The sequence below is a fragment of the Miscanthus floridulus genome, chromosome 14 (assembly GCF_019320115.1).
Source record: "Miscanthus floridulus cultivar M001 chromosome 14, ASM1932011v1, whole genome shotgun sequence".
NCBI classification, from domain to species: Eukaryota; Viridiplantae; Streptophyta; class Magnoliopsida; order Poales; family Poaceae; genus Miscanthus; species Miscanthus floridulus.
This window is the reverse complement of record NC_089593.1, coordinates 94,149,310-94,166,723: the sequence shown is the minus strand read 5'-3', so window position 1 is coordinate 94,166,723 and position 17,414 is coordinate 94,149,310.

Below are 17,414 nucleotides of genomic sequence, written 5' to 3'. Positions count from 1 at the left end.
TCCTTCTTCTTATTAACTACTAGTAATCTTGTCCGCCGGAATTTTGATCACATCAACCCATATCCAGGATCTGATTCTCTTTCAGCGAGAGAAAAAGTAAAAGACGAAACCCATCAGACTCGAAGAAATATAGCAAAAGGTAGAACTTTCTAAATTGTATGGTTTTCTTAATCATAAACTGTATGAAAAAATATGCAATTTTTGCAATAGCTTCAACAGTTCCTTCTTCTAGGTTGTTTTCAAAATAAACTTTCTCTTTGGGATCAATTTTAAAATATGCAATTCTATGTAGTAGAAATGAAATAATCCGGACACCGATGGAACGAAAGTTTTCTATATATCCAGTAGGGCATATATGCAACTAAAGGTGCCGCCGGTTAGTTTCATATTGTTTGCTCTATAAGTACGTTCGACCTATCGAACATCCTTAGGCAGACAAGCACAGTTTTATGGAACAGTTTCTATAGCCTTGCAATTGCAAGCCATGCGTACCACTCAGTAAAAAGCTAATAAAGCCACATTGACCCCAGCATGTTGCATACACATACATATGCTCGACCACCACCACTACTTTGCATGATGCATTGTGTGGACAGGCAGACAGCAGCAAGTGATTATATCAGTGAGTGATGGAGGACATGGATCGACCTAGCTGCAGCAATAACCTGCTTACCTTTCTAGATATTTCAGCCAAAACAAGTGCAGCCTAACGTGCACTACGTTAGATTTGCATATCACTGCCGGCCTCATCACTGTCGAATTTATGAGAACCGGCAGTGATGTACCTTCACTGCCGGTTATGAGCTTGAAAATGAAAAAATGATTGGGGCTGAGCTAAAACCGGCAGTGAAGGATCACATCACTGCCGGTTTGTGGCTTGAACCGGCAGTGTTTTGGCGGCCACTCATCATTGCCGGTTTAAGCCAAGAGCTGACATTGATTGGGCTCCATCACTGTCGGTTCTAGCCAAGAACCGACGGTGATAAGCCTACAACACAAAAGGCTGCAGCCGTCCTCTCCTTCCTCCTTTCTTCCATCCCGAGAACAGAGGCGTATGTTTGGGCCCTTCCCTCCATTGTTGCGGCTGCTCTTTACCATGAAGATAGTGCTTGGATTTTGAAGAATGACTTGATCTTTTTGCTTTAAGGTTAGTAACAAACATCCACTCCATTGATTTTGTTGCTTAATTAGCTTCGTTTTGATGGCTACATTGCTTGATTATCATTCTAGTTGTTTCTCCATTCTAGATAGCACTTTTCTAATTGGACATTTGTGCAAGGCTCAAATTGTGGTGAATCCATCATCCAAACTGTTGGTGTCTATGAACACATTTAAATTCCTAGCTAATTATTCCATGGTGGTCAAGATCATCATTGTTAGTATGTGATGTTATAATTAGTTCTTAGAAGTAGAGTAGAATAGATGTTCTTCATTATTGTGGAATAATTGTTTTTACTACGATTTTCAATTTACAGGGCCGGGGCTACCAATTTCAATTTTTCAATAATTAGTGTACAATAATGTTTTTCAAAAATGGTACTTTCGAGCTACAATTGTTGTTCATGAAGCTCGATTTCTAATTAATTCTTTGTAATTACTGTCTCAATAATTTTTTGTGCAGAGATGGATCGAGAGTGGATGCATCTATCTCGAATGGACAAGCGGTACATGCATGGCGTCAACCAGTTTATCACCGATGCCAAAGCCCATGCTGGAAATGGGAACCCTGTCTTCTGCCTATGCAAAGATTGCAAGAATCAAAGAAACTTTCGTCAAAATGAGTCTATACGATCGCACTTGATTACCAGGGGGTTCATGCCAAACTATACGATATGGACTATGTATGGTAAGGTTGGTGTGAATGTTCTGCAGGAAAACGATGATGATGTGGACATGCCTAACGTAGCCATCCATGATGCTGACAAGGAACCCGGTGTTAATATGGAACCTATGGCCATAGTTGATAATGTTTTTAGGAACACGCTAGCTGACGACACCGAGGATAACGATGGCATTTCTCAGCTGCTACGTAATGTAAAGACCGGATGTCTTAGTGAAAGATAGCTGAGAAAGCTAAAGAAAATGAGACAAGATGACAAAACACCATTGTATAGGAATTGTCCAATGAGCAATCTGGAAGCCGACATTATGCTGTTAGAGTTCAAATCGACAAATGGATTGAGCGATAAAGGCTTCGATCAGTTGTTAGGTATAATAAGGAAAATGCTCCTAGAAAAAAATGAGCTGCCAGAAAAGACATACTTGGCCAAGCAAATGATCTGCCCCATCGGCCTCGAGGTTGAAAAAATCCACGCGTGTTCCAATGATTGTATATTATACCGTGGAGAAAAATACAAAGACTTGGACAAGTGCCCCAAGTGTGAAGCTCCACGGTACAAGGAAGTGCTGTCAGATGAGGGTACCAAGACCGGAGGAGGTCCCGTAAAGGTCGTTTGGTATTTCCCTATAGCTCTCCGGGTGCATAGGTTGTTTGCATGTGCAAAGTCAGCCAAGCTATTGCGCTGGCATGGCGAAGAGCGTAAGAAAGATATAATAATGAGGCACCCTATCGATGAGCATGACTGGAGGACTATCAATACTATGTTCTATAAGGACATCGGTGGAGAGGTAAGGCACCTTTGGTTTGCTTTGAGCACAGATGAGATGAATCCTTTCAACCAGGTTAGAAGCAATCATAGCACCTGGCCAGTGATGCTCTGTATATACAACCTTCCACCTTGGGTCTGTATGAAGCGGTTGTACATCTAGATGCCACTACTGATCCAAGGGCCAAGACAACCTGGGAATGACATCGATGTGTTTTTGGAACCAGTGATCGATGAACTAGTGGAGATGTTTGAAAATGGTGTGCCAGATGTTTGGGATAAGTATAAAAAGGAACATGTCATGATCAAGGGAGTACTTATCGCTACAATCATCGACCTGCCAGGTCAAGGTTTGTTGTGTGGAGAGAAGACAAAAGGCTATACTGGATGTGTCGAGTGCTTGGACGACACCGATATGGTAAATCTGCCAAATAACTGAAAGATAGTTTATATGGGACATCGTAGGTTCCTACCTAAGGATCACCCTTACCGTAGGAACAAAAAAGATTTCAACGGTACTATTGAGAAACGCTTAGCTCCAAAATATCGAGATGGGCCTGCGATACTTTGAGAACTCAACAAACTGGAGGTTGTCCTTGGGAAGGGGGACAATGCAGTAGCAGCGCCTAATGGGAGCGTTTGGAAGAAAAAACCGATTTTCTGAAAACTACCTTACTGGCCATTTCTGCGTGTACACCACTGTTTTGATCCCATGCACATCACTAAAAACTTGTGCGCTAACACTCTTAACACCTTGATGGACACCGGAGGGACATCAAAGGATTCACTAGCCACACGCCTAGACATGCAACACTTGGGAATCAGAAAGGAGCTGCATCCCGTGGAGCTAGAGAATGGCCAGTTCAAAATTTCGGTTGCGTCATGGACATTGAAGAAGGAAGAAAAGCATGTGCTTATTTCTTTCTTCAATGAACTCAAAGTCCCGACAGGCTACTGTGCGAACCTGAAGAGGCTAGTGAACATGAGAGAACTCAAGTTCAACTATGGCCCTATGAAGGCCCATGACTGTCATGTCATTATGACTCAGCTACTCCCTATTGCCCTGCGTGCTATCCTCCCCCCAAAGGTCCACACCCCAATCATAAAGCTTTGCTCATTCTTCAACGTGATCTCAAAAAAGATCATTGATGTGTCCACGCTAGAGCAGCTGCAGCGGGCCATAGCCAAAACTCTCGTTAGGCTTGAGATGCATTTCCTACCGTCTTACTTTTATATCTCATTGTATTTGCTCATTCATCTTGTTGACCAAATTAGAGCCCTTGGCCCAATGTACCTACATCAGATGTTCCTTTCGAAAGATTAATGAAAGTTTTCAGGAGGTATGTTAGGAAGAGATTCAGGCCAGAAGGGGCATGGTTGAAGGATGGTCAACAAAGGAGGCCATTGAGTTTTGCACATATTATCTAGACATCAAAAGGGTTGGAGTTCTAGAATCTTGTTATGAGGGAAGACTACGTGTCAAAGGAACGATCAGGGAGAAATCTGTTACAGTAGATGACCCTGTTTCTTTTAGATAGGCACAGTTCGCTATTCTCCAGCAAGCCAAGGGTGTGATGCCATACATTGATGAGCATAGGCAATCGCTACAAACTCTATATATGAGCAGGTCACAGGCTTGGCTGGATAAAAAACATAAGGAGAAATTTGTCAACTGGTTGTGACGTCGCTTGCTTAGAATAAAGTTGGGTAATCAACTGGATGTCTTAGCCAAGGGACCTTCGAGTACATATCTTAAATACCAAGGGTATGAGATCAATGGATTCATATTTTACACAAAAAAGCAAGATGGAAAGAGCACATACTAAAATTGTGGTGTTCGTTTTGATGCTCACGACGAAAACGGCAACGTGCAGGCGACATACTATGGTTTCATAGAGGAGATATGGGAGCTAGCCTATGGTCCATTGAAGGCAGCTCTTTTTTGCTGCCAGTGGGTCTGACTCGAGGAAATCAACACTAATAGCGAAGGGTTCACTACCGTTGATCTCACTAAGACCGCATATAGAGACAACCCCTTCGTCCTTGCAATAGATGTTATGCAAGTCTTCTATGCAAGGGACAACAAAACAAAAGGAAGGCTAAAAGTAGTCCTAGAAGGGAAAAGGAAGATTGACGATGTCGATGGAGTGACGGATGAAGAAGACTACAGGGGCTATCAAGAAATGCCTCCATTCGGAGCGAACGTACCCCTATCTATCCTTCAAGATGGTGATGAACCTGCTTATGTACGATTTGATCACAATGAGGCCCTCATTGTTGATGCACCTAAAGATAGTTACATTATTGTTAACTATGTAATCATTATGCAGACGTTGTATCAGTAATTTACACTAAATACCTAATTTATATTTTGTGCGTATCTCTATAATTTAATTATTGACTATATAATCAAATATTGAGATGATGTTCACAAACACTATTATTTGATAATTATAGACCATTAATTAATTATCATAGAATTAAATAATCAAGACATAATTTTTTTGTGTTATTTTAGAATATAAACTGACTGCATTATTTCTATTAATAAATAAATAAAGAAAAGCAAACTAACCAAACTCTCTATCCTAGCTCAGCGGTTAAGGCCGTGCACTCTGTACTCTGAGACCCACGCTCGAATCCTAGGCGGGCCAAACTGTTTTGATTTTGTATTTATTATTTAGTAGTGCTTTATGATGGGTAAAAGAAAAAGAACAACTAATTCTAACATAATCCCTATTCTAGCGTAGTGGTTTAGGCTCCAAACTAAGAACCGCGAGACCTGGGTACAAATCCTAGGCTCGATAAATTTTTTTATATTTTTTATAAAAAGGCTACGAAACTGTGATTTTTTAAATATTTTTTTACTAAAAGGCTGCGATGGCAGCAGGCCCCTTCACTGCCGTTTTTCGTTTTAAAACCGACAGTGATAGCGCTGCGTTGGCAGGCTCTAAACCGACAATCATTTTTTATATTTTTTTTACTAAAAGGCTTCGATAGCGGCAAAGCCCTCACCGCTGGTTTTGATTTTAAAACCGACAATGATGGGTTCTATCATAGTCGGTTGCTCGAACCAACACAAAAGGCCCCATTCACTCTCGGTTTTTAAACTAAAATCAACAGTGATGTGTAGATGCTCCTCACATACCAATAGTGCTTCCACTGACCACAATAGTAGAAAAACTGCTCCCACCTATCTCGACAACTTTAGTTCAGAAACAAAATTGTACCATGAATTCTAGCCCCCTATAAAATGGTCCTCGGCCAGGAGCTAGCCTCTCCATGCATGTTGGTTTTAGCCAGGTCTTATTAGCCATGATACAATGTTTTTCTCTCACAATAAACCACAAATATCGTTATGCGTCGTAGTCCAACAAAATGGTGCACACAAGAGGTACTAGAAGAATGCTACTAAAGATAGAGCAACGTTGAAGATTGGAGATGCCATGAGGTTCACAGAGCCATCCGCTGTGGTGCGCATCTAGAAAAAGGCCATGTACAGACAAGGTGGATTCATCGATGCCACCTTGTCATCTCCAACCGGTATAGCTCGTAGACCACCTCGGTGCTGTTGTTTGTCCCTAGTTGGTGCTAGAAGAATGCTACTAAGGTGGTTACATTATAATGTGTTGATACACATTGATTGTAACATTGACCTGTACGCAGATAGGTCTTTGTTATCGTATATATAATTTTAGTGTAAGGTCTTTGTTATCGTATATGTAATTTATTTCTAATATTTTTGTTATTTTTTGTGTATTTCATTACTATCTAAATAAATATATCATTGTTGTTAAAACTTTCCCACTGTACTATCTAAATAAATATATATCATGTACATATATGCACCTTCACTATCGATTTTACTTATAAACCGCCAGTGATATTAACTTTCACTATCGGTTCTATTTAAAAACCGACAATGATATTAACTTACACTGTCGGTTCTACTTAAAAACCGGCAGTGATGTCCATGCCCCCCCTATATAAAACAAACCGCCGGCTACATACATCGATCACACCCACCCACGAACTCTCACAGTCTCATTTCTCATGTTTTACTCTCACTTCTCAAGAAATCCACTCTCTCTATGTGATTTGGTCATAGCTCCTACATTTATCAATGGTATTGATATATTGTCTTCTCTAATATTGTATCTATATTCATTTGATCTATATTTATATTCATGTTTCTTTGCATTCTATATTTATATATATTCTTATTCCTTGCATTCGATCTATATTTAATTATGTTGCCACATTTTACTTGGAAGAATTTTTTGTGCATATATTTTATGTTCATATTTTTTGGTATTTTATCGATCAGGTGGTATGAACAACGGACCTCCTCCACCACAAGAACCAGGTTCCCACCCTGGCGATGAGCCATTCGCTCCTAATGTGGCCATTCACGGTTCCCTATTCCAGCTATTGTATGAAATATTTACCAATATCTTTTATTTTTTTGATGCTAACAAATAAGTGAAATTAATTTAATATCATTGTTGCATACATATATGTCATAGACTATATCCCAATAGATTGGCTACGAACAGCACTTAACTGGTTCTTTATATCGGACATCGTCGAGAACACAACATCTAATGCAAGTGGTCGGCTATGGACGTGTGAACTCAGTTTTTCCATCCCTTTGAGGTGTGCAAATCATCGGAACCATATCCACGAGACGAGAAGACAAAGCTCGGACATGATAAGCGTCCAATTCAGTGTCGTGCGCATCTATTTAGAGGCACTTTAATGTGTTTGCTATGATGTGCCTGATTTCTCACACTTCAAGGCACTTGCTTTGAATACTGGTGATATCCCCGTCCTAAAAGCAAGCGAATGGTTTTCGAGCTACAACCATGCGGATGTGGTAAAATTATCACTTATAATAAATAAAAAAATGATAAAAAAAACCTTAGATCCTGTGTGGGGTCTTAATTTGGGTATACATGCTTGTAAAAAAATTCAAGCCATTTCGATAAAGGTGGAGTATATACATGCTTCATAGAGGTACATGTGTCTTTTCATCGAACCATGACTATACACATAGGTTATCAAGGTTTCTGTGGTTCATAGGCATTCCGGTGTCGTATTCGTCTCAAACTTTTTTTTAGGCTTGCATGTGCCACGTGTGAAGGAAACACCAAGTTTAGAATTTTTCAGAGATGGTTTGCTACTTTATGAGGTTTAATTGAATTTCCGCGCGACGACACCATTTAATTATAGGTTAAACTGAGTCTATCCACGAAGCGATCTAGAATAGTGCCAAACTTTTACACCGGCTCTAATGTGCCATAGGGATAAGAATTTTGTGGAGGTAGATGACAAAATCTATTGGGTCCAAGATAAAATTCACCCTTTTTTGTCTCATTCGGAATAGAGAAAATATAATATATAAAAAAACTGATTAGAAAAACCTCGGATCCTGTGTGGGGTCTTAATTTGGGTGTACATGCTTGCCAAAAAAAATTCAAGTTATTTCGACATAGGCGAAATATACATGATTCATAGAGGTACATGTACCTTTCATCGAACCATGACTATATACATAGGTTATCAAGATTTTTGTAGTTCATATGTATTTCAGTGTCGTATTGGTCTCAAACTTTTTTTAGGCTTGCATATGCCACGTGTGAAGGAAACACCTAGTTTGGGATTTTCCGAAGATGATTTGCTACTTTCTAAGGTTTAATTGAATTTCTGCGCGATGACACCGATTAATTATAGGTTGAACTGAGTCTACCTTTAAAAAGATCCAAAATAGTGCCAAACTTTTACATAGGCGCTAATGTACCCTAGGGATAAGAATTTTGTGGAGGTGGATGAAAAAATCTATTGCGTCTAAGATGAAATTAACCCTCTTTTGTCTCATTCAGCACACAAAAATATAATAAATAAAAAACTAATAAAAAATCTAAGATCCTGTGTAGGGTCTTAATTTGGGTGTACAAGCTTGCCAAAAAAATTTCAAGCCATTTCGACATAGGAATACATATGCTTCTATTTATTTAGTATATAAAAGAAATTTTTAATATATATAAACATCACTGTCGGTTTCAAAAAAATCAGCATAGTGATGCTGGTTATCACTATCGGTTTATTTTAAAAACCGGTAATGATATACAAAAAATTAAAAAAAAATTCTGCCAGCCCTCAGATTTAAGCTCGGGTCTTGGGCTACAGAGTTCAGAGATTTAACCGCTGCGCTAGTATAGGGTGTGTGCCGAGTGTTATTTTTTTGACCTTTAGGCCACTTAATAAATTATAAAATTGAACAAAAAAATTTAGGCCGCCTAGGACTCGAACACAGGTCTCGAGGGCTAAGTTGCGGGGTCTTACCTGTTGAGCCAGTCGAAGGAGTTCAAAAGAAAATGAAATGTTATCCTACTTAACACCTAACTGCTATACCACATCACTGTCGGTTTAGGGAATGACCCGACAGTGATGTACCCCCATCACTATCAGTTTATAATCAGAACCAATGAACTATTTTCTGAAGTAATTTAATAATTTATAAAATTAAACAAAAAAAATTTAGGCCGCCTGGGACTCAAATACGGATCTCGGGGGCTAAGTTAAGGGGTCTTAACCGTTGAGCCAGTCGGAGGAGTTTGAAAGAAAATAAAAAGTTATCCTACTTAACACATAACTGCTACACCACATCACTGCCGGTTTGGGGAATGACCCGACAGTGATGTACCCCCATCACTGTCGGTTTATAATTAGAACCGGCAGTGATGAGCTATTTTCCAAAGTAATTTAATAATTTATAAAATTGAAAAAAATTGGGCCGCCTAGGACTCGAACACGGGTCTTAGGGGCTAAGTTGAGGGGTCTTAACCATTGAGCCAGTCGGAGGAGTTCGAAAGAAAATAAAAAGTTATCCTACTTAACACCTAACTACTACACCACATCACTGCCGATTTGGGGAATGAACCGACAGTGATGAGCTACTGGTATAAAAGAGGCGCGGGTTGAAATTATCCAAATTCATTTCAACCCCGCACCAACCCCTCCCCCCACGCAGCCGGAGCACCACCCCACGCCGGAGCACCGCCCCACACCATCCACCGCCCCACACCATCCACCGCCCCAAGCCGGAGCACCGTGCCGTCCATGCCCTCGTTCCTCGTCCACGACGCCGGCCGTGCCCCTCCTCCTCCACGCCTACACTCCCACTGTCAAGGCCATTAGGAGCGTGTGGACAGCTGCTTTCCCACCCTCATGGTGAGTGCGTGGCTCACTGCCCGCTATATGTCCGATGAAATATCCCACAGTGTTGCTGCTTACTTGAATCAGTAGAGGTGTTGCTGTGAATCAGTAGAGGTGTTGCTGCTTACTTGAATCCAGTAATAATTATTTTGGGGGAACGTTTGTGTAACACATTTTTACCAATTCACTTCTAAGAAGAAAAAAGTTGACTTATGTCTACATTAAGTGACAATATATGATTATGTTTCTTGGCTATTTGTGTACTGCTGGTTATGGACAAGGGTTTGCCTCCCTATTGTTAGAAATCTAAAGAAGTAAATTTTGAAAGGAGTCTGTGTGTTGTGTTTGTCAACACAACAATTCAGACCTAAACAGGGACGCAAGTGAGGTTATAGTTATTCAAATATGTTTCAATTTATCTAGAGGATTTGTTCATGTTGACACACATTAAATTATCTCATGCTTGCTGAGGATCTGGTCTAATAGAAGAACCTGTGCTTTAGCAACCAACCTAATGTGAAGTTTGTGAATACTAAGGCAAAATCAATTGTTCTAATTTGTAAACAAGGAACAAGAGTTGTGTAGATTCGAATTAAGTGTTACTAGTAGAGATTTGTTCTTTATTACTTTGAGGTGCTTTTACTTTAAGATCTAGAACTCCCTTTTTGATGTACGGAAATAGTTTTCATATCTAGAACTTCCTTGTACCATTCCCCATATTCACACAGTTACTATTAGATGTGATGTGTGCATTGGTTGCTCTATAAAACTACATCTGTTCACCAGTTTATGCTTGGAGCTTTCTATTTTATTTTGATGTTCCTAGTCTTTAATACGTTTCTATTACAGTGGTTTGCAAAGTGAGTATTTTATGTGCATTATGTGATTTAGTAAAATAGACTTTGCAGCCCTGCAAAATTTTCATTTGAAATGTAACCTGGATTGTTTGGAGGATGAGTAACATGCTTTTATTTGCATTCCTAGCAACCTACTTCAATGTTTTGTTTGTTACAGGCTAGGGTGTCCATGCCTGTCCAAAGTAAAGTATGCTTGCTTACTTGAGAAATTCACATGAGCACCCCTATTGCTAACTATTAACCAATGACATATGATGCTGCATGCTAGCAAGTATGATTACTAAATCACATTGATCTCCGAATAATAAACAGTCCCATTATTGAGGTAATTTTTTATCATGTCAAGGATAAAGAACATTAAATAGATTTAGTTTGGCCATATAACTTGAATAATAACTCTTGTTCAGTGAGTTACCATTACCACACATGCCTAATTTACTTAAATATATAGGCAACCATGGCATGGTATGTAGTGCATGTTGGTCACATGTCTGTGATTTATCGAACCTAGGAAGATTGCTATGGTCAAGTCAATCGCTACCCTGGTAATTGGCACAAAAAGTACAACACAGAAGCTGAAGCTTTGAGGGCCTACTATAGTCATCCGGACTACCTTGCAAACCATGGGCAACCGGCCTACTATGGTCCAATGAATACAAACCATGGCCATCTACTGGCACTGGAGATTGAAGAGAAGCCATCTGCTGAAGATGTGAAGATTAGGAGAATTGCTCCTTGATCATGGAAAGATGTCATGCTTTTATTTATGGCTATGGTCATTGCTTTTCTTATTTGGAAGTTGATGTAGGCTTAGTTTCATAAAATAGTAGGTGGACTTTGTTGTATGTGGACTTATTATTAGACTTTGCATTAAATATTATATATATATGAACATATGCTATTAGTAGTTGTCCGCAACCAAAACTAACCATGATCGTGTCACAGTCATGACTCATCGTCGCCTATTACCCTGTCGCCAAAGAACAGATCGACAAAAAGAAGTGGCTGATATCGCTGGGACGGGAGAGCCGCATGATCCGACAAACGGTGATGGTGTCAATCAGGACAGTGAGAACGAGCAGTTATGGACCCGTTCGGCCTACTCGATCTAGGTCAAAATGACCAAGATGGCCAGGTAACTTTGGTATCATGTGACTATGTAGCCACACACGCTAATCAATTGAGAGGGTCATAGCTTACTTGGTGTCTCTAGTAGGAGCCTTCGCCGCCTAAGGAGCCAGAGGGTTCAGGTAGCAGGAAGGCCAGATCCAAGCGAGGCGTGTCAAAAATTCCTGTTGGTAGGAATGCACACTGGCACATTACTGAGTTTGATGAATTTGAGGATCCACTCTCATCGCCTATAGCTTTGACCAAATACAAGACTATCCTCGGGTTACTTGTTAGGAACTTCATCCCGATTAGGTACAGGAAGTGGATTGGGAAAGATGATGACTCATGGAGGGTTCCCGAAAGTGAGAAGGATTACATATGGGATATCAAGATCCCAGAGTATTTCACTTTCCCAACAGAGTATGACAAGGAGTTAGTCAAGAAAAAAGCAAAAGAAATCATGGGGACATGCTTCAAGAATTTCAAGGGAGCATTGTACAAGAATTTTGTCCTCCAAAATAAAGAGCCAAATTTCGATGGTGGACAGTTTAGCAAGCAGAAGGACTTCTGGCAGGATTTCAAGGAATATAGGTTATCCGAGGAGTACTTAGAACTGAGCAGGAAGAATAAGGAGAACTCACAGAAAGCGACGAATCCTCATCATCTTGGCTCTCGTGGCTACGCCAAAAAGATGCTAGAATTTGAAGCAGAACTTGAAAAGATGGATCGCCTTGCTGAGGAAGGTGTTCAGGTTGAGACCGCTGATTAGGAGCCAAGATCGGTAATATACTGTATGGGGAGAAATGTACGCCACGCAGAGGACGGGAGCTTTATCTCCACAAATTAACCCATGAGCGAACTCATCTAGAGTATCGCCCAAGTAACTGAGGAGGTGAGGCAAGGGACTTGCACTTCTAATAGGGAGAATGACATGCTCACCCAAGCACTCAGAACCAAGGAGCACTCTGGTCGCACTAGAAGAACCGGTGTTGTTTCTTGGAAACTAGCATTCCCCTAAGAATCTAACACTTACTGGAGCCGCTCGAGGGATAGAGCAGATTAGGAGGCAGAGTATTTGAGGCGACTAAAAGAGATAGAAGAAAGAATGCACGCACGGATTGAGGCAACTATTGAAGCATGAGTCTAGCAAAATTTGTTGTCCAAGGGGTCAGGAGTACCACAAAACCCTACTCCTACTGCCTTTAGCCCACAGTTTAGGGGTCGCAGCAGCTGCAGATCGACCCCGCTCAACGAAGAAGATGCGAATGTGCCTCATCCAGTGGATGGCATCACTAAACCCATTAATGTCAAGTTGTACATCCATCAGGAATGGACAAAGGACAAGGTGTCGTTCGGCCAGGCCTGGCCTGCGGGAGACAGGACCATTAATGGCCACCCAATTCCATAGGGGTACGCTCGCGTCACCATTGACAGAATACTTGATAAGAAGTATAACAAGATACACATTGAGTACCCCGTAGTGAAAGACAGGCCAAAACTTGGTCATAACAAGGGCTCTCAAGTGGCCTGGCGCAAGCGCTTCATTAAGCTTGACCACCAATTATCCTCTGATGATAAGGATGACTACAAGTCTTTGACCACCCACGATGACCACTCACCATCTCCCAACAGAGATCATATCCTCCTCATCCCTTGCCATCACCCCTGAGAAGATAGAGGTCTCCTTCTATTCCTCCTTGTTCGACTCCATCTTCATCAGCCCCGAGAAAAGAAAAGACTCCTCCTCCTCCTCCTCCATCTTCATCAGCCTCGGGGAAACAGAATTCTCATCGTCATCCTCCTCCTCCCTACCTCAGCCCAAAACAAGATCAAAGACATCCTCGCAGTCGTAGAAAAGATCCTTAGATTCGATCGCTAATGCTCCCAAAGTGGACCAACAAAAAAGAAAAAGGTCATTCAGTGGCAGCGTTACAAACTTGATGGAAGAAAAATTTACAACACACATCTTGAAAGAAGATTGTGTTTGTTTCTTCAATCTCTGTGCCTCACTGCCTCCATTTTTGTTGAAGTCCAAATTCAAAAGGCAAACACAGAATCAGTACGCTACAACAAGAGCCAATGAAATACACAATGAAGATTTAAGGAAGATACAGAAGTTCGTCGAAGACAACCTTGAATTAACCATGGAAGAGGCCGCGAACATCTATTATGATGTACAAGGGACGGGAACACCGGCAATGAAGTATGAAAGGGGCAATCTTTTGGTTTTCGATCATGAGTATAAAAATTTGATAACATGTATGCGCCAGTTGCATAAATCTTACATGGCTCAAACAAACAGAGACGGAGGACTTTGGTTTTGAGGTTATTATCCATTCGCCACATGTTTTTCATTATCCTAAAGAAGAGAAGTTCGATGTCGAGTGGGAGTGCTTGTTCCAGCTATACCAGAAACGCTCTCTTGATACACAAATGTTGATATTGTGGACTATGTAAATACCCTACATGCACGATATTACAATTAACTACTCTCTTGGAACACAAATTGTTAACTTTTGAGCACTTCTCATGATTTTATGTAGGTGTATAGCAAAATTTTGCATTCTAAAAAGCAAATGGGATAACATAGGCTTCTTGGACCCCTTGCGAGTTAATGCGAAGACATATCTAGGCCTCAATGGATGTGACGTGGAAGACCTAAAATAGAGATTAATTGCTGTTTTCGACAAATTCAAGATGAAGAACAAAACCCACATACTTCTAGCCTACAACTATGAGTATGTGTTCTTGGCTTTTAATTTTATGCTTTTTTCGTTAAGATTATTCGATAATTAGGATTCTGTGATTGCAGCCACCATTTCGTCTTCATTTGTGTTAATCTTGTCAAAAATCTGATCGAGGTGTGGGACTCAAAGAAAAAACCATTTCATCATTTGGATGCACTGGTGGTAGTGCTGAATTAGTAAGCGATCCTAATAGCATATTATTTTCTAATCACACATACCGCTTTCTAACGTTTCTCCTTTTAATATTGCTCAGTGTTCAAAAAAGACATATCAGTGGGACGCAGATCCCATTCAAGGTTGTTGAAATGGAGGGAAGTACCTAAAACAGCCGGCGGGAAACAATGAATGCGGGTTTTATGTAATGTGGGTAATGCTTCGCTACATCAGCGGGAAATTGGAAGAAGCCGATAAGTTGGTGTGTATAATCCCCATTTCATTTATGTCAGTTAATCACTCAACAAAATTATTTACTGATTCCTCTTTGAATATCATCTTTTTTGAACGACAACGCAAGAAATATAACCACGAAAGACTATTAGACATGGAGATCGTCGCGCTACAATCGGAGCTGGCAAAATTCATCTTAGCTGAGGTATTGAAAAAAGATGAAGTATTTTTCATTGTACAATCCGTGAAGTTTAAGGACCAGTATGGCCTAGAGCGGCTCGCCAGATTATTGTAAGAAGTCTAAGAAGTATTGCACAATCTGTGAAGTCCAAGAACATTTCTTTTTTATTTTGAGGGATCGAGATCTTGATAAGAACATTTGAATTGTAATTGTAACATTTGTAAGGTTTAATATTGATGGACCTATCGTCTACGTAGCGTATATAAAGCGAAACCCGATTTCACAAAAAAATATAAATTAAAATAAATTATAAAACAATAAACTACGAACGTGACATCACTGCCGGTTAGCAGAAAACCGGCAGTGTTGTCGTAAACATCACTGCCGGTTAGCAACAAACCGGCAATGATGGCACTGCCGGCTGGAGCCACAAACCGGCAGCGTTTGGCTTAGCCATCACTGTCGGTTCTTCTCACAAACCGGCAGTGATTCTTACGACAACACTGCCGGTTGAAACACAAACCAACAGTGTTGGTGGAACTGAACTCTACCGGGTGGTCTTATGAACCGGCAGTGTTGGTGGAACTGAACTCTGCCGGTTGTGTAAAAAAACCGACAGTGAAGTTGAAGAACACTGCCGATTTATAGGAACCGACAATGATAGCCTACCCTCATCACTGCTGGTATGGTTGTGCCGGTTCAAAATTCGACAGTGATGAAGTATTTTGAGCCGACAGTAAAGTACTATTCTGACGTAGTGGTGTATCGATGATGGATCCTTTAATTAGTTTCAGCCTGCTTTCAGGTTTAAACATAATTGTATTATTATTATTATTAGGCCACTGAAAGCTACAGGTTGGTAGGTTACATGTTATTCGAAGACGCAGGGCGGGCGCAGCATCAGTATATATATGTTCTGCCTCGTCATGCTGCACAGTAGAAATATCTGCTCAGGAGCACGCTCAGGACTAGATGATCGAAGGGCAAATATATGTCACTATCTCCATAATGTAATCTAAAGTCGGCCGTGTTGCTTAGCTACCATCGCAAGTAAGTAATCTAGCTTTAATTTCCATTAGTTTGTAGACAGCAGAGAAAAATGGTATATAAGCCAGCAGAGATAAACATAACAATGAAGAACAAAGCTTCTGGTTGGTTGTGGACCTGCGGTTGCATTGCATTTGCATGCATGCATAAAGGTACTGTTCACTTGTTTATGAGCCATACTTTTTCAGAAAACGAATAGTATTTTTCTCTTACAACAAATTAGTCAATAGTACTTTTTAGTCTGACTTATCAGCCAAAGCAAACAGAGCCAAAGCCTTCAGGAAGAAGGAAACGGTCTTTGCTTGCACTGCATTTGGAAACAAGATATATAGCAATATCAGCCCTTAAGCCTAGTCTAGTCTACTGTCTACCAAATGCAAATGCATGCACGCATGCAAGCAGTCCCGCCAAAAGCTAGCGACACTGACTGACGAATCTCTGTTCACCACACATGCACTACTAGGAGTTAGTACTAGCTAGATCTGCTGTCTGCTGGGCATGCATGCAATAAAGCAGCTCTCTTGAGCTTCAGCAAGTGGGGAGCACGATACGAGCGAGAGAGATCGATCGTCGTCGACCAAACTGAACACACTCATCAGACATTCAGACATTATTAAAGGGCATCTGCAGGATTGCTTTTGCTCAATTATAAATGGAAGATGATTAGTGGTATGCAATACAATATATAATCTGTTATGTTAGTTATTAGGCGTGGGGCTAGCTGCCGCTGCCGGACAGGTGTCACAAGCATGTGTAGCTACCACTACTACCTGCTAGCTGCAAAGCCTGCGAGCTCGTATCTGTATCTGAAATTCTGAATGATGCAGTGCATCAGATCATGCACTGCAGTGGGGAAAATGGAGGCTGATGATTATGGATCATGGATCATGGGGTGCACTGCACGGCCGGCAATGAGGGATGGGATCTAGCGAGGTCTCTGGGGGTGGAGGCCACATGGTGTGCCTCAGGATTTGGGGGATAAAGCAGCCTTTTCAGCTACTGGGAATCTAGGCGATCGACTGATCGAGGAGACCTAAAATCCCAGATCCTTGTTTCCGTTAGACAGGGAGGATGAACTGATCGATCGAGAGGCGAGACTGGGGCATGTGTCCACAGGCACACAGCAGCTAGCAGCTCCTGCGCTTGCTGCTTGCTTTGCATGCATGGAGGTGCAGCTTTAATCTGGTTAATTAATGTACTGTTGGGGATTAGACTAGTGTATGAATGCATGTGTTGAGACTGAATAATTCAGTATTATATT